Source organism: Apium graveolens, chromosome 9 (assembly GCF_009905375.1).
Source record: "Apium graveolens cultivar Ventura chromosome 9, ASM990537v1, whole genome shotgun sequence".
Taxonomy (NCBI): domain Eukaryota; kingdom Viridiplantae; phylum Streptophyta; class Magnoliopsida; order Apiales; family Apiaceae; genus Apium; species Apium graveolens.
The window spans coordinates 235,118,754-235,138,307 of NC_133655.1; the positions used below are offsets into that span (position 1 = coordinate 235,118,754).

Here is a 19,554-nt window from a genome sequence, read left to right on the forward strand (position 1 = left end):
CCATCCAACTTGTCAAGCATTTGATCAATGAATAGAAGAGGGAAGTGATCCTTCCTGGTGGCTTTATTTATCTTCCGATAATCCATGCATACTCTCCATCTTGTGACTGTCTGAGTAGGAATAAGTTCATTCTTTTCATTAGCAACAACTGTAATGCCTCCTTTCTTAGGCACACACTACACTAGGCTCACCCATGAACTATCAGAAATAAGATAGATGATCCATGCATTAACCCATTTAAGAATTTCTTTCTTCACGACCTCCTTCATGATAGGATTGAGTCTCCTCTGTTGTTCAACGGTTGGTTTACCTCCTTCCTCAAGCAGAATTTTATGCATGCAATAAGAAGGGCTGATTCCCTTGATATCTGCTATAGTCCACCCGATTGCTGATTTAAACTCTCTCAGAATTCTCAAGTGCTTGTCTTCATCACTACCTGAAAGGTCAGATGCAATAATAACATGCAAAGTAGATGCATCACCTAAAAATGCATACCTCAAATAATCAGGCAGTAGTTTTAGTTCAAGTGTGGGAGCTTCCTCAACAGATGGTTTGGGACGCTCCTGAGAATTTTTAAGCGCTGATAATCCAAGTGACTTGAATGGCAAGTCCAATCTCCTTTTCCACGGAGATGCATTTAAATGCTGCAGTTGTTATGCCCCTTCTTCGTCTTCACTATCAGATTCCCCTGTTAAGGCTCTCTCAAAGGCGTCAGTTCTTAGCAATTGATCAAGCTCCGAATTCACTACAGAGTCGACTAAATCTACTTTAAAGCACTCATCTTCATCAGTAGGGAATTTCATTGTATTGAAGACATTAAAGGTAATGTCCTAATCCTGAACCCTCATAGTAAGCTCACCTTCCTACACATCGATCAGAGTTCGGCCAGTAGCTAAGAATGGTCTCCCCAATATAATGGGAATCTTCTTATCTTCCTCAAAGTCCAGAATGACAAAATCAGCAGGGAAGATGAGTTTTTCCACCTTAACCAATACATCATCCACTACACCTCGCAAATAAGTGATGGATCGATCAGCTAGTTGTAAGGACATGTATACAGGTTTTGGATCAGCATACCAAGTTTCTTGAAGATAGACAATGGCATCAGATTGATGCTAGCTCCCAAGTCACACAAGCACATGTCAAAAGATAAGTTTCCAATAGTGCATGGGATTGTGAAGCTTCCTGGATCTTTACGTTTAAGAGGTAGTTTATGTTACAGTACAGCACTACACTCTTCCGTTAGAGCAACGGTTTCCAACTCCTCAAGTTTAAGCTTCTGAGAAAGAATACCCTTCATAAATTTAGCATAGTTCGGCATTTGTTCTAGAGCTTCCGCAAAAGGTATATTAATGTGCAATTTCTTGAAAACCTCCAGAAACTTGGCAAATTATCTATCGAACTTCTACTTCTGAAGTCTTTTAGGATATGGAGGGGGTGGATAGACTTGTTTATCTCCTGTATTTTGTTGAGGAGTAGTGCGGTAGACGTCTTCATTGTTTTCGCTTTGAACCCCTTTTGATCAGCTGTTTCCTCAAGAAATTCATTTTCTGAAGTTGGCAAGGGCGCCGACACGCTTGATATAGGCGTCGGCGCGCCCACCTTCTGGAGAAATTTTTCAGATTCTTCATTTTGATGATTTTTAGGGCTAGAGACCTTTCCAGACCTTAAGGTGATTGCCTTCAACTGTTCCTTAACTTCCCTCTTGCCTGGATTAGCTTCTATATCACTAGGAAGAGTTCCTTGTGGTCGATTCAATAAAGCAGTGCCAATTTGCCCTATTTGATTCTCCATAGTTTTGATTGAAACCGCTTGACTTTTGTAAATCAGCCTCAACTTCTCCAATTCAGATTTTTCATTCGAAGATGGACCTGCACCTCCATGAGATTGTTGTTGCATTCCCTGTGGCTGAAATTGTTGCCTTAATATAAACTGTTGTTGAAAACTAGGAGGATTGAAAGGCTTGTTTCCAAAATGATGGTAAGGTTGTTGCATACCACCCTGATTACTGCTCCAGCTAAAGTTAGGATGGTTGCGGTTATTAGGATGATAAGTGGCAGGAACTGGTTGCTGTGACATCTGAAAGTTGCTCATAAACTAAGTTGATTCACTAGATATAGCACATTGCTCCGTTACATGTGAACCTACACAAAGCTCACAAACACTAGTTATCTGATGGACACCATAGTTAGCCAGAGAATCCACCTTCATAGTTAACGCTTTGAGCTGAGATGCTATAGCCGTAGCTGTATCCACCTCCAGAATTCCTACTACCTTGCCTTGTGGTAGTCCCTAAATTGGATTCGGATATTCATTAGCGACCATCATCTCAATTAGCTCATAAGCTTCCTCATAGTTGTGGCGCCCTCCAAACCCGGGTCAGAAGTTTGGGGTCCACAACACATATACAATATATAAACCTGAATAAGAAATATTATTTGCAATGACCCTGCTTTACATAACCACGGATCGCAACAGGTTAAAGTATAAAAACAAGCTACAATCCTAACTTTTATTACAACATACCAAATCCCAACTAATTTAACTTACAATTGATAATAAAATCATTCTTACAATCTAACTATCTTTATACCGCATAAAGCTTCTGCTAGCTCGGTTCAACTCAACTGGAACCTTAGCCCGCACTTTGGACTGAGGAACTTCACTATCATCCATATTCTTTTCAACTGTAAAATATATAAAAGAATCGCAAGGGTGAGCTAACTAGCTCAACAAATCATAATTATGATAACTGAGGTTAAACAATTATCAAATGAGATGATTCAAAGGAATCAAGTTTCTTTTTAACTAATCATTAGAATTGGATATTCATTTTAAGTTTTAAAAACCAAGGTTAGGCTGCTGATCAGTCACGCACTAACCCCGAGCAAGCACACAGCACTGCTCTAATTACTGGATCCAAGGCACACATTGGCCTAACTTGACCATTGGTATGGTCTGACCAAGAATCTGGTCCACATATATAAAAACTATCCAATCCTAAAGCAGTTCAATATGATAACAATATGATTCAATAAAACAAGATCATAATCAATAATGGTTAAACATTTGCATAAAAACGTAAGGAAACTCATGGACATCTCAAGGGTATATCAGGGTATCTATAAGAAACGGTTTTCCAGTTTGTAAAATGATCAGGTATTGGGCTAGTAATGATTTTTCAGGGCATAGTTCTTTGATGTTATAAAGAATAGTTGAGGTATAGAAATTTATGTGTTTTCAAACAATTTTGTTCCAGTGTTTGGTGTTTGGTAGTTATACATTTGGGTGTAGTATCATATTTGTGTTGTTTGGTATCTGAAAATCAATGAAGGATGATTTACAAAGAATAAGGCTTATGGCTCAAGATCAAGAGAAATCAGGATTCAAGGTTAAATAGTTTATAACACTTGCAATACAAAACATGAGTTATTTTTAACTAATAGCGACATGTTATGAAACAGTTCGAAAATCATTGCAATATATCTTGAAGAAAAGTTCGGAAGTACTTGCCTCACAGGGCTTTACAACTGCTGCTGACCAACTCTGAGCCGATTCTGCTGCTCAGGCTTTAACGTCCAACCACTAGACCATATTAGGTTCGATTTTGATACTCAAGTTTTTCTGTTGAAATTCTATTGAGCTCGTCGTCTGAGTACTAGGTCATCTCTAGTCCATCGTTCACTTTCAGGTTCCCGATTATAACCGGAAATAATCGGAGAACCAGGACGGCGGCGGAAGAACCACCAGGAACCGAAGCAACCGAAGAAAAGGGAAGATTAACAGAAAGAAGAAGAAAAAAAAAGAAAAGGGCGAGAGAAGATGAAATCGCAGGGAACCAAAAATGAGAAAGAGAGCTGTTGGGTGTTTTATTGTGCTGATTTGTATGCTCATGACACGTGTCTAACCATTTGATACGTACCCCCTGATAGCTAGTCAGTTTGTATCAGTTTTACCCTTTAACGATACAATATCGCGAATAAATATTAATCGAAATAATTCCGAAATAATCTTAAAGTTTTACAAATATCCCGATGCTAATAAAATACAAATTTCATAATTTTTAAAGCATCTTTGAAACGCAGTTTATACCCGTATTTCACAATTAACGAACCGAGGTGCATTTAAAATAAATTCAGAAAATCGTGAAAATAATATTATAATATTATAAATATCCCGAAGTAAATAAAAACGTAATTTTCATAATTTTAACACAATTTTTGAAATGCGACTTATACCCGCTTTTATCAATAAAACGAAACAACGCGCTGGTAAAATTAATCCCAAAAATTTCCAAAATAATTTTAAAATTCTCAGAATAATTTTTGAAGAATTCTAGAATTAAATATGGATTTTACAAATAAAAGCATTCAGAAAATTATTTAAAGATAAATAATTAATAAAATATTGATTTCTCAATTTTATAAAATCCTAAAAATAATTATTATAATTATAAAATCATAAAAACAATTTTAGAGACACTTCAAATATTTATACAAATAAATTTGCATTAAATCCACTTTAAAAGTGAAACAATTCAATACAATTCTTTAATTAATCACGCGAACAACCCGGTACATTATAAATCACACCTAAATAATAATCAAACAACACATATTTTATTTATTTAATAATTTCCATAATTGCGCAATTAAATAATTCAAAAAGATTACACGAGTCGTTATATCCTTTCCCCCTTAAAAAGATTTTGTCCTCAGAATCTGATCTAGTTACACAAGTGAGGATATTTGTCAAGCATATATGACTCTAATTTCTAAGTAGACCCTTCTACTCAAGGGTTTAAACGTACCCACAATAGGTATGCACTCATTTCTAAGGACTTTCCTTTGACGATCAAGAATTTGGATTGATTATTATATGCAGAACAACTTGGACAAGAGCCTCACTGGCTCTTGATTAATCACTTAATTCAAACCCAATACTTATCACTTTAACATTGACAAGTAAAATACATTAGGTGTACACACTGGTGTGACGGTCATCTCATTTATGAACAACTTTATCTATATTTATCAATACCTCGAATGGTTCACTAATTTTAGGACTTAGCTTGTCCCTTCTACTCAAACTTATCCAATCTCTTTCAAGACGACACTTTTACTAACACTACTGGTCCTATTTCTATACTTATATTCTCTCTCGATACAATTTCGCCTTCTTTCTTTGTCCACCCCGAGCTGCTTTAACCAATAGCACTACGCTCTTGGTGTGTAGAATTAACTTAGAATTTAACAACTTCCTTTCTCTCATTTTATCTCAATAAGAAAATGGGAACCTAAACTCGCGTTCGCATGAAGCTTGGTAAAGTAGCATTCCAAAGCTGACATCGATATTAAATAATCATTCCAGTGTTTTCATAAAACTCAACTTCTCAACATATCTTACATTTCTTAAATCACCTCCGTACTTTGACTCTCCGTTTTAGGATGATAGGCGGTGCTCGTTTTCAACTTGGTTTCCAAATATTTAAACATTTCTTACTCCTTTTTATTAGTTAAGGCTGAAAAGTAATCTCATATTTTCATGTACTGTTATTTTTAAATATTTGAACTTCAGATTTCACTCTTTCCAATTCGTTTATTAACTCCTTGGTGGTCTTAATTACATCCAATCCTTTCTATTGGCCTAAAACATCCGTTACCATACGGTTTTGCTTAGGTGGTTGTTAATGAATTAATTCAGAATCTTTTGTTAACCTTAGTCAAAATTTCATTCTTGAAGACTCAACGTATAGTTGCTTTCCTTCTGATCTGTGGAGAAAAATCCTTGGGCATCCCACGCAGACTTTCTTATTCCTTGAGTAGCTGAGGATGTTATCAATAAATACAGTTTGCTTATCCAAGTACTCCTTATACACCACGTTCCTTAATTCCTTATAGCCACCTGATACACTCGTCATTTCACATAATATCACAAGAGCTAGCTTGCAATGCTCTTAACTCACTTTAATCGTAATCTCTGATATTTTCTCAGGTTGGATCTTTAGTTAATCCTCGAGATATAATATATTGCTTGAATTAGGTCTCGTAGGAAATTAATTCTTTATAGGGGTCACTTATTCTTATTCATTATTTTGCTAAACTCCCACTTCACAATTCGCCTCTTGTAAAGTCACTTCCTGGGTCTGCCTTATCCACTAGGCTTTCCAATACTTCGTCTTAACTCTTTGACATGTCCAATACCTCCTGATCTATCTTGAAATTTCCTTCTTATACTTGATTATCACTATTTTTCTTTAAATTTCCATATATCTTGGCGTCTCTTCACTAATTAAATACTTAACATTGTGAATTCCATGTGGGATCTTATTTCTTAATTCTTCTACTTGTAGCATCCAAGTGCTGGAAGAAAATCTGGAGATATCGTGATCCATTATCTTCTCTTGACATTTTATCTTTCCCTTCACAACTTCAACTGAGAGGTCACACTATCCATCTTTCTTTCTTTTGGATTATGAACTTTAGCTTCCAATTCCAACTTTGAGAATCCTATAGTTAATCCTTCTGGTATAGTCTCTATGTTCGTTCTCTCCTTTTTGTTTATCGCTTGCCACTATATTTGTTTTTCTCGTGAATACTTACTTCAAACTCTTATGGTCCGTAGCTCTTACACCTTTCTCCATACATATCATGTCTCCCCATTTTTCAAAACAAATACTATTACTGTTAGCCCTAATGATGAGTAGGATACTTCTGCTCATAAGATTTCGGTTGTCTGGGTGCATATACAATAACTTTATTATGCCGCATCAACACACATCCTACTCCCTTATGAGAAGCATCACTATAAACTACCAAATCTCCTTGATATCTTCAAAGTGATAAAGCAGGTACTATAACCATTCCTTCATTTAACTCTATAAAACTTTCTTCACCCTTCTCTATTTCATACTCACTTATTGCTTTTCCTAATTAGCTTCATCAAAGGCATTGCAACTTTCAAGAAACCTTGTACAAATTTTCAGTATAGCCAGTCCATGGTAAAACTTCTTACTTTTGTTGGTGCTTTTGACCTTTCTCTATTCATGGTGACTTTAATTTCTACTGGATCTCCTCTAATCTCCTCCTCACTAATTATTTACGTTTTCTATCATCAAAACTTTCACCTTGCAACTTTACATACAACTTCTTTCTTCTCTGACTCCTCCGTTGTCATTAAATACTTCGCATGGTCCTCCATTGACTTTAAGTAACACAAATACAACTTATCCAGATATTCCTTAAAGATTATATCCATAGGTTCAATATCCAATTGGTAACACCCAAATCTTAAATCAATTTTAGAAAATACTTTGCCTCTTCTGTTTGATCAACAAATCAGTAGTTCGAGGTAACAGATACTTTTGATAGTAAATTTGTTGAGCTGGCTTTAGTTGACGCATAATCTCATACTTTCATTTTCTTATTAACAAATAGTACTGGTATACTTCATGGGATACACTGGGTTTAATTGCTTCTTCTTCTAGCATTTCTTGCATCCGCTTTGCTAACTTCCTCGTTCTAACTGGTGCCATTTTGTGTAAGGCCCTAGTCAATGGCTTCGTTTCAGATGCTAAGTCAGTCACAAATTCAATTTCTATATCCGAAGGAAATGTTGATAACTCATCCAAAAAACATATCTTGAAACTTCTTAATTACTATAAAATCTTCAAACTTTGTTTGCTTCCGACTTTTATGTATTCCATAATCACCATAATGCTCATATCTTGATCACCGTAATCATCATTAACAAATTCATTACCTTCTTCATCTTCTGAACCTCCTCACCTTCTCATTTGGCATCCTCAGAATTATCTTTTTCGTCCCGACGGTCTGTCTGGACATCACGCTTTAGTAGTCAATCCATTCCTTAGAATAATATCAAATCCTCTTATCTTCCAGGATTTCAATTCTACACAACTTATTGCCAGGAATCTCAATTTCACAATTGGTACTTACTTATTTAACAACTACACGTTCTTGACTTGCTAGTCCTTTAATCACAATCTTATCAATTCAACAGGGTAATTCATCTTATCAACAAAACTTTGAGAGATAAATAATTAAGTTTCTCCCATATCTTTTAATACTTTAACGCCTAAGGTATTCACCCTGATCATCCATATCATCACGTCCGTATTCTGAATAACATATTTCACAGGAAAATCACACATTCTCGTTCTCGAAAACGTATTCCTTATTGGAGTAGATTCCCTTGATTCTTATTGGCTTCTTCACTGGGACTAGTGATTTACAATTCTCGCCAGGTGCCCTTATTTCCTTCCCATACATAAGATGTAGATGGAACTTCGTCCCCTTAATTCAGGATACATTGATTTCTGTTTAAAAACTTCTTGCAAAGAATGACAGTACAACGAAACGACTAGAAGGATTCAAAACTCAAAAAAATTAGAGTTGAAAAGAAAAAAGAAGTAAGGATTTGAATATGAATGAGACAACCACATTGGTACTTAAGATGGCCAGTCTTTCGTACCATATGGCATACAGCATATGATTAGGTGGCGTTCCACCCGACTCTCCGTCATTCTGACAAAGTGTCTCACCATAACACTGTTTGTCCCAATCAGAAAGCAAAAATTGAGGGAAACAATTAAATTTGAAAGGAATACAATATCCTCCTTTTCGATATCATAGCAAGGAGTTTATTTAAGAAAAGAAGTTCATACTTATTTAGGAATCAAAAAGGGAATATACGCTATAATATTGAAGACAAGAACAATACCATTGGTCACCATCCACATTTCACTTGGATTCATCTTTCGAGCTTGTTCGATCATATCCCAATCGCATCATAGAACAACTTTAGAAAGTCCGCTGAAATGTCTTCGCAACCAAGCATTATAATGAATTCTTATTTGCTAAGTTTTGCGTCTTTAACATCGCACTTACACGTATGATACCTTAACAATTCGATCATAATGGCGTTCCTACCAGATAATTTCGAGATTTCTCTTTTAATTGAGAATAACCACGTACCATTCGACATAACGATCCTTTTTTTAACAATATTATGCTTTTAGAGAGGTCTAGAAATCTTTTCAATCTTCTTCGATCACGCTCTGGCTTCTGTTAAATCAAAGAATTCTTCAAACTCTGATAGTCCTAGTAATTGAATGTATAGTTACTCCGTACGCTGATTCTGTTATAAATTTTATCAAACAATATTGGCACTTTACTGTTAGGAATAATCAACTTCTTCATAATCATAGGTTATTTCGTTCTTGAAATTAGCAATACTAAGTCTGAAACAGCATCCTTCCAGGTAACCTGGGCTTTCCGACAAACAAGAAACTCAAGTAGTCACTTGACAACCAGTGTTTAAAAAAATCATTTTATTCGAACAGGATTTTAAAAATTTGTAAAGGAAAATCTTTTTCGAAAACTTATTTAAAAAGTTTGGAAAATCACAAACCTGGTTATCCTCACTATATGAGTTGGTTGTTGTCTTTCCGACCTATAACAAGGTACCATTTTAAAGAAACAATTACATAAAAGTTCGTTCACTCCAATCTACCTTTTCTCCTTTATCGGGTCCATTTGCCTTCCTTAATCGACGAAAACTTCAATTGTCGTTGCATGTTATCTTATTCGTAGCTTCACATCAAAGCTTCCATACTGGTAATACTCCCGACATTACCGTTGCAGTAGTTAAGTAAAACAGGCTATCCAATAGTCAATAAGTCTATTTCATAGAACAAAATTTGTTCATACCACATCACATTACTACTTTACATATCGCATTTATCATATCATCATCTTTTAATTTCACAAAAATCCCAGATTTATATTTTTCTCTCTTACTCTTTCAAAATTCATCTAGCTCATCCCATACTTATTCACGGGTGGCTTAGTCTCTAAGGGTTTCTTTTAACCCGATAACAGCTATCCCCTGAAACACTTAAATCTCCTCTCTAAACTTCGTCTCACCTCGATTTATAACTCAAGCGCTCATCATTTACTATAGCTCTCGAATCCATTCTCGGAGGTACAATCGCTTCATAGGACAAGTTCTAAACTGGGGGTATAGAACAGGATGTAGGGTAAACTAAAGAGATACGCTCACAGCCGAATGTCCAGTAAAACAAGAATAAACAAATGGAAGTTTTTTTTTAATAGGTAGTCTCATATCAAAAGGTGGGAAAAGTAGCGTAGAATAGCTTGAAGAAGTGCAATCGTTATAACAGAAGGTAGTGCCATTAATACTGGTGAAGGAACAAGGTGCAATTCTAATCTGAGAGAAGATGACGATCCTCGAACGGAAAGCTCCAAATGATCAAATGACACTTGGGAAATCGAAATCCACCATTGCCGTTGTCTGGAAATCACGTTGCAAGCTGAGAATCCCGAATCGCAACACGAACCGTGCCGGAGACCTACTATGTAATCGCACTCATCATTACGACGTCTTAGCTTTCTATATCCTAATCCTAACCCTCTACCCAATCCCGACAATCTAGGCTTGTTTCAGTGACTTATAACCTCTAGCTCTGATACCAACCTGTGGCGCCCTCCAAACCCGGGTCAGAAGTTTGGGGTCCACAACACATATACAATATATAAACCTGAATAAGAAATATTATTTGCAATGACCCTGCTTTACATAACCACGGATCGCAACAGGTTAAAGTATGAAAACAAGCTACAATCCTAACTTTTATTACAACGTACCAAATCCCAACTAATTTAACTTACAATTGATAATAAAATCATTCTTACAATCTAACTATCTTTATACCGCATGAAGCTTCTGCTAGCTCGGTTCAACTCAACTGAAACCTTAGCCCGCACTTTGGACTGAGGAACTTCACTATCATCCATATTTTTTTCAACTGTAAAATATATAAAAGAATCGCAAGGGTGAGCTAACTAGCTCAGCAAGTCATAATAGTGATAACTGAGGTTAAACAATGATCAAATGAGATGATTCAAAGGAATCAAGTTTCTTTTTAACTAATCATTAGAATTGGATATTCATTTTAAGTTTTAAAAACTAAGGTTAGGCTGCTGATCAGTCACGCACTAACCCCGAGCAAGCACACAGCACTGCTCTAATTACTGGATCCAAGACACACATTGGCCTAACTTGACCATTGGTATGGTCTGACCACGAATCTGGTCCACATATATAAAAACTATCCAATCCTAAAGCAGTTCAATATGATAACAATATGATTCAAAAAAACAAGATCATAATCAATAATGGTTAAACATTTGCATAAAAACGTAAGGAAACTCATGGACATCTCAAGGGTATTTCAGGGTATGTATAAGAAACGGTTTTCCAGTTTGTAAAATGATCAGGTATTGGGCCAGTAATGATTTTTCAGGGCATAGTTCTTTGATGTTATAAAGAATAGTCGAGGTATAGAAATTTCTGTGTTTTCAAACAATTTTGTTCCAGTGTTTGGTGTTTGGTAGTTATACATTTGGGTGTAGTATCATATTTGTGTGGTTTGGTATCTGAAAATCAATGAAGGATGATTTACAAAGAATAAGGCTTATGGCTCAAGATCAAGAGAAATCAGGATTCAAGGTTAAATAGTTTATAACACTTGCAATACAAAATATGAATTGTTTTTAAATAATAGCGACATGTTATGAAACAGTTCGAAAATCATTGCAATATATCTTGAAGAAAAGTTCGGAAGTACTTGCCCCACAGGGCTTTACAACTGCTACTAACCAACTCTGAGCCGATTCTGCTGCTCAGGCTTTAACGTCCAACCACTAGACCATATTAGGTTCGATTTTGATACTCAAGTTTTTCTGTTGAAATTCTATTGAGCTCGTCATCTGAGTACTAGGTCAACTCTAGTCCATCGTTCACTTTCAGGTTCCCGATTATAACCAAAAATAATCGGAGAACCAGGACGGCGGCGGAAGAACCACCAGGAACCGAAGCAACCGAAGAAAAGGGAACATTAACAGAAAGAAGAAGAAAAAAAAAAAGAAAAGGGCGAGAGAAGATGAAATTGCAGGGAACCAAAAATGAGAAAGAGAGCTGTTGGGTGTTTTATTGTGCTGATTTGTATGCTCATGACACGTGTCTAACCATTTGACACGTACCCCCTGATAGCTAGTCAGTTTGTATCAGTTTTACCCTTTAACGATACAATATCGCGAATAAATATTAATCGAAACAATTCCGAAATAATCTTAAAGTTTTACAAATATCCCGATGCTAATAAAATACAAATTTCATAATTTTTAAAGCATCTTTCAAATGCAGTTTATACCCGTATTTCACAATTAACGAACCGAGGTGCATTTAAAACAAATTCAGAAAATCATGAAAATAATCTTATAATATTATAAATATCTCGAAGTAAATAAAAACGTAATTTTCATAATTTGAACACAATTTTTGAAATGCCACTTATACCCGCTTTTATCAATAAAACGAAACAACGCGCTGGTAAAATTAATCCCAAAAATTTCCAAAATAATTTTAAAATTCTCAGAATATTCCAAACTTACATACATATGAGTTTCATAATTTTTGAAGAATTCTAGAATTAAATATGGATTTTACAAATAAAAGCATTCAGAAAATCATTTAAAGATAAATAATTAATAAAATATTGATTTCTCAATTTTATAAAATCCTAAAAATAATTATTGTAATTATAAAATCATAAAAACAATTTTAGAGACACTTCAAATATTTATACAAATAAATTTGCATTAAATCCACTTTAAAAGTGAAACAATTCAATACAATTCCTTAATTAATCACGCGAACAACCCGGTACTTTATAAATCACACCTAAATAATAATCAAACAACACATATTTTATTTATTTAATAATTTCTATAATTGCACAATTAAATAATTCAAAAAGATTACACGAGTCGTTATAATAGCTCTTAGCCCATAAAGCTCCACCTGATGCTGCATCGAGCATAGGTCTTGACTGTGTTCCCAAACCATTATAAAAGCAATTTATCACCATCCAGTCAAGCATTCCATGATGAGGACACTTCCTAAGCATCTCCTTGTAGCGCTCCCATGCTTCACATAGTGATTCACCTGATTGTTGCACAAATTGAGTAAGAGCATTCCTGATTGCAGCAGTCTTTTCCATAGGGAAGAATTTAGTAAGAAATTTCTGAGCAGGATCCTCTCATGTTATAATAGAACCTGGTGGTAGAGAGTGTAACCAGCTCTTAGCTTTATCCCTCAGAGAAAATGAGAAAAATCTCATTTTCACAGCATCTTCCGACACACCATTGAACTAGAAGGTGTCGCGGATCTCGATAAAATCCCAAATATGCATATTGGGATCTTCCGTTGGAGAACCCCTAAACTGGACTGAATTCTGTACCATTTGAATCGTGCCAGGCTTGATTTCAAAGGTATTAGCTGTAACGCCCTCCAAACCCGGGTCAGAAGTTTGGGGCTCATAACACACACACACATACCATATTTAGACTTGTTTATGAATTTAATAATATATATGCAATGACCCTACTTACCATATTCCACGGATCGACGCAGTTTAAAGTATGCTCACAAGCCATCACCTTATTTATATTACAAACGTTCCAAATCCCAGTTTATTTATCTTACAAAGGAAGTTTAAACTTTATCACAAACTAGGTCAAACATCATCTGTTAGCTTATTCCATCTCAACCTGGATACCTAGCTCGCACACTTGTCTAGGGATCCTCGCTACCACCAGTTTTCTTTTTCACTGGAAAAGAATATAAACACATTTGCAAGAGTGAGCTAACTAGCTCAGCAAGTCATAATGACAGTCACTTAGATTAACAATGATCAATTGAAATGATATAAGGAATCAAGATTACTGATAAGCAATGATTAGTATTGGATTTTCGCTTTTTAAAAAAAACAAGGTTAGGCTGCTGATCAGTCACGCACTAACCCCAAGCAAGGCTCCCAGCTTTGCTCTATATACTGGATCCAAGGCACACATTGGCCTATTATGACCACGAATCTGGTCCGACCATGAATCTGGTCCATATTTAAAAATAATCCAATTCTAGAATCATAATAAGATAAGCAATATAAATCAATAGTTGAATCATAAACAACATTTATCTTGAAGCATAGGATGATATGTAATTCCATGAAATAACAAGGAAATCATAAAGGTTGGGTTTCAATCAAGGAAAGAATCAGAAAGCAGAAGACCCAAGGGTTCAAGAGTTACAAGAATTGGTCTTCTGTTACACAAGATATAAGGGTTGGTATGTTAAGCAATCTCGTATCAAGAATCAGTATATGGTAGATATGTATTTGTGGAGTAGTATCGTATAGGTATGGTTTGTATATGAGAATTCAACAATCAATGGTTTATGAAGAATCAGGCTTATGGCTTAAGATCAATAAGAATCAGGGTTTGGGTTAAGGACTTCAAAGTACTTGCAATATAGAACAAAAACCATTAGGAATACTTGCAATTATATATAAGGAAGAGCAGAAACACTTGCCTTATCAACTTGCTTTTATTCTACTTCTACTTTTCTACTGGTTCCCACATACTGACCACTTGCTTTCCCTTTCTACGTCTCGCTTCCTCTGTTAAACATCATATGTACTTATCAATACTCATTCTCATTTCGTTCTACTCGTTACAAACTTCTAACTATCCTTCGTTTCACCCAAATCTGATGTAAGGATTGAAAGTTATGAATAAAACGGTCAAATAATGCATATGCAGTCATATTATGCATCAATCAGAACACATATAACACGTAGCACGTAAGATATTTGATAAAAAAAAATTCGAAAAAGATTCGGGGTTAAAATAATTTTCCAGGTATTTAATACGAATTTTTGAACATTTTTCGAAATTTAAACGGGACTCCGAATCATTTTATAATTAATTACTAGGGTTCGAACACCCAAATCTGACTTTAAAATAATTTTATAATAATTATCGAGCCTTGAAAAAAATTTAAAATAATATTTTAAAACTCGAAACAATTTTTTAGAACTTTTAATCAAAAATAAATAATTAAATCTAATTATTAAATCAATTAAAATTAATTAAATTAATTAATCAATTAATAATAAATTAATTGATTAATTAAAATAATTTAAAACTAATTAAAATTAATTAATAAAATAATTTCAATTTATTTTTGAATAAATAAATAATTAAAAAAAATCTGAATTTAAAATAATTAAATAAATATTTTTCTGATTTTTAAAATAATAAAAAATATCATTTTTAAAATAAAATTAAACAGCAATCCAGTTTTTGTTGGTTTTTAAAATTTCAGGGACTAAAACATAAATTCTGCAAAAGTAGGAGGACCAATCTGCAACTTCGCCGTCTTCTCCGGCGAAATGACGGCGACGCCGCCGCCGGCCGCCGTTAACTAACCTGAACTCGACAGAGACGTGTAGATCAGAAGAATACATCGAGACGAACTCGATTATGCCAACCAAATCACCAAAAGCCTCGTCGTTTAGCCGAAATATTCACGGGAAAATCCGCCGCCGGCGAACCTTCCCAAACTCAGATCAAAGCCTTCCTGTTATCATCCGTTTAATTTGTTTAAACCAATTTATTCATCATTGGAAGATCTATAATTATGTGCAATCAATTTCAAATAATAACCCTAAACACAGAAATACCCAATTTTCAATTTAGAACATTCATATCAAGAACCCTAATTTTTATTTTTAAGAATCAAACATCCTTTTCTATATGTTATTGAACTCAGTTTTTGACATATAATATACCAAAATGAGCAGAAAAAGATTATCTACACTATGGAATTATCAAATCATATTAACAACATCAAAAACAAATTTTCATAATTTAATTTATAATTAATTCAAAATAAAATATTTAAATAAAAAGAATACCTTGATTCTTACACAAAAATAGATAGTTGATTCAGAAAGGTATTTTCGAGAGCTTCAATTTGATATATTGCACGCCCGAATCGGAGTTCGATAACGTCTTCGTTCATGGGTTTGATTATGAAGAACACAACGTTTTTAGGGTTTTTCTCTGTAAATTAATAGTTTTAACTGACTGATTGTGATTATACGACTAAAATGGAATAATAAAAGGGCTATATATATTTATGGAATATTGGTTCGTGTTGGATCATTTTGGATCGATAAATTAGTTGCTTAGCCGCTCAGTAACTGCAAAACGATCCGATTTGATACCCGTATTGGATAATTATCCAAACCAGGCTTCTTATAAAACACTTTATACGAAAATAATGTAATAATATCCCGTATTTTGAGAATACGGGTTTTGTTGATATATCGAAATGATTATCGTATCGAAAATTGTATGCCGGGACACGTACGGGTCAAACCGTTATCCGGATCGAAAATGTCAAAACACCGAAAACGTCCGGAATTACCAGATTAGGTTAGGAAGGAGTTTTCGGAAGAGTTTCGGGTTGTAAAAACGTAAAAATGGTTGAAGTTGGACAATTCTCGGCTTTATAAAATAGTTTTGTAATTATTCATAAAATAATTAATAAATTCATAAATTAATATAAAATCATATAAAACTCCAAAAATTACCAGAAAAATACCACACTTATCTATATTTTATTATGAACATCATAAAATTAACATACTCACATTTTATCACATATAAACATCTAAATATTAATATCAATCAACATGTAATTCACATAACCATCACATAATAATCATTTATTGATAAAATAATTACATGCGATATCCCGGATATTACATCCGCAATGGATGGTCTGACAATGCTAGACTGAATGTCATTGATCTTTGGTTGAGAATTATCCTTCAACGCTTTCGTTTCTGCTGATGGTTCTCCCATTGCAATGATCACTTCCTTTTCTACTTCTTCTATTTTGTCCTTACGAGATTGAGAACGTGTTCGCATACACACTCTCTAGAGTACCTGAAACACACGAACAAAGTAATCTTGTCAGAAAATAATCCGAGTCAGTGAACTTTAACGACCACTGATGACAAGCACATAAACTAAATTTAACATCGATCCCCGACAGCGGCGCCAAAAACTTGTTGACACAAAAATATGCAAGCGTACGCGATCACAAGTAGTATAGGATTAAGTTAAGTTTGTTCCCACAGAGACTGGTTTAAACAGAATATGCACTTATGCAACAATGTATGGTTATTATTCACCGCTAAGACAAATATCAATTTTGAGTTGATTAACTAATTAAAGTGATTATACTAGCATGCATTAACTAATAGAATAAAACTGATTAACTTATATGAGATAAAATATGGGATTCTAACTTCATTAAATACTTCATTCAGAGTTTATGCCTTTAACCTTAGCATGTGATGGTGATGAAAACTAATCAGATAACACGGAATTAGTATACGCTATCTTTCAATATACGTATACCCTACTACTAAACATCCACAAATAAGATAGAAGTTGAGCAGACACCAATTATGCTTAGACCCTATATGTCTATAAGATTTGAAAACATAACGATTTAATGAGCAAGTTATCTATTGAGATTACATAGGGCAGCGTAAGATGGTTAAAATTACACTACGAATCAAACATACATAAACCTATGCTAGCATGGCAAGTTCTAAACCTCTATATCCACTTTCGCTTCAATAAAGATTAACAAACGACTTGGATGTTAGCTACGCATCTAAGAAGAATAATTACAACCATACTAGGAAATCATAATTCACCACACACTAACAATTTAGAACAATCAACTATTGAAATGCATAAATAAATCTGATACAACCCCATGACTACGATTAGTTCATGATCGAACACATCATCACCATGGGTTCCAATAAAAACATGATAATAAATAAGTGTAGAATACTACGAGATAATATAAAAGTACTAGGGTTTAGAACAAATCAAAAACAAGCATCCAAAAGTATCGTCTAAATGGAAGAATACAAAATTGAAAAGTAAATCTTCTTCTCCTTAGCCACCTTGTGTGTTTTAGGTCTTCTCTATGTTCTCCCTGGCTTTCCTGTTCTTAAAAACGTCTTCTTTTCTTTATATATATAGCCTCGGTTGACCTGGACGCTCGCAATAACCAAATTATAATTAAATCAGGATTCTGCAAAAATTGGCTGGCGCGGGTGCGCTTGATATGGGCGCGGGTGCGCTTGATATGGGCGCGCTCTGTGTCTGACACATGGGGCGCGGGCGTGCTCCTTTGGGTGCGGGCGCGCCTGCTCTCTGTAAAATTTCCGCAGCTTTGTTCTTTTTGCGCACCGTCCTTCTTACAAACTTCCACGACTCCTTCCCTGATCTCTTATCAACATATAATCATTTAAAAACTCATTTCCACCTCTAACTAGTGCCCTGCAACAAATCAACACAAAACACACCAAATACTTGAGTCCAAAACACCAACTTAAACCGATATGAAGCGTTCCAAGTAGATATAAAATCCACTTATCATAATGGCACATCATTAAAGGGAAATATGTGTAGCAATGCTACAAAAGTAGGTGATCAACCTGAATTAAGATCCACTTGTTTTGTTGTTATAAACGACAAGCTTTACACTGAAAAATAGATAAAAAGTTGTTTGATAAATTTAAAGTGTTTTTAAGTTACTTTGATTTGAAAATTACTTTCAGGACCCTTTAATCCTTAATAATGTACTTTGGAAAGATGTTGTTTTAATTTATTGTCAAAATGGTTCTTGATTTCACCGTTAAACTTCATCAATTTTTTTAAATATTTCATATCAATACACTAATTAGAAAGATTGTCAAACAATTGTTACATTTTAATAAAAACTCTTTGTTTAGCAGCAATCTTTAAAACAACCTATATGTCATGCTATATTTGGTCCGATTATGGTAAAAACTATGTAAAATTTACATTTTATGAAAAAATCAGTTTTATTGGACTGACAATTGAATGATCCTTCAAAATTGATCTACCTTATTAAAAAGGTAAAAATGGGCGGGGTTAAAAATATAAAAAAAGAAAAAAAAAGAAAGAGATTTTTTAAATTAAATTGAAAAACCTATTTTATGACTTTTTTCACGAACAAGCGAAAAATTCATTAAAACATTGAAATTCAGCTGGAACAAATCTTTGAACTGTTAACTACAATCTGATTGTTAAACAAAAAATTAAATTGAACAAATAATAGTTTCGTTTTCATATTATTTTAATACATCTAATATCCTAATTCTTTAAATTAAACGGTATTACAATGATATTTTGATCGTTACACATGTTGCGAAAACTAATAACATCATAATTGACTTTCACATAATTGTCACATGTAACCCGATATTTTGAATTATGAACAATTTTTGTTGTGAAATGTGAGTTTTTGCGATATCCTCCATTGTCCCAAATTCGATACGAGTCTTATGAATCTCCCAAAATACATTATTAGAATAATTAATGAAATCCTTGACATGACACGTAAATACAAAACATAACACTCTAATATCTCAAAAAGATCTTTGAAAAATGGGGATAACTAACAATCTGATGATAAGATACTCAACAAAATATTATTAAAAAATAATTAGATCTCGATTTTATTATAAAAATTGATAAATATAAAGAG

General features: G+C 34.2%; 1 non-coding gene across 1 annotated transcript; it reads left to right on the forward strand.

The window, feature by feature from the left end:
* The first annotated feature begins 12,983 nt into the window (after positions 1-12,983).
* Positions 12,984-13,090, forward strand: LOC141688501 (small nucleolar RNA R71). Its single transcript, XR_012561941.1, has one exon. It is a non-coding gene; the product is annotated as a small nucleolar RNA R71 (small nucleolar RNA).
* Positions 13,091-19,554: the final 6,464 nt, after the last annotated feature.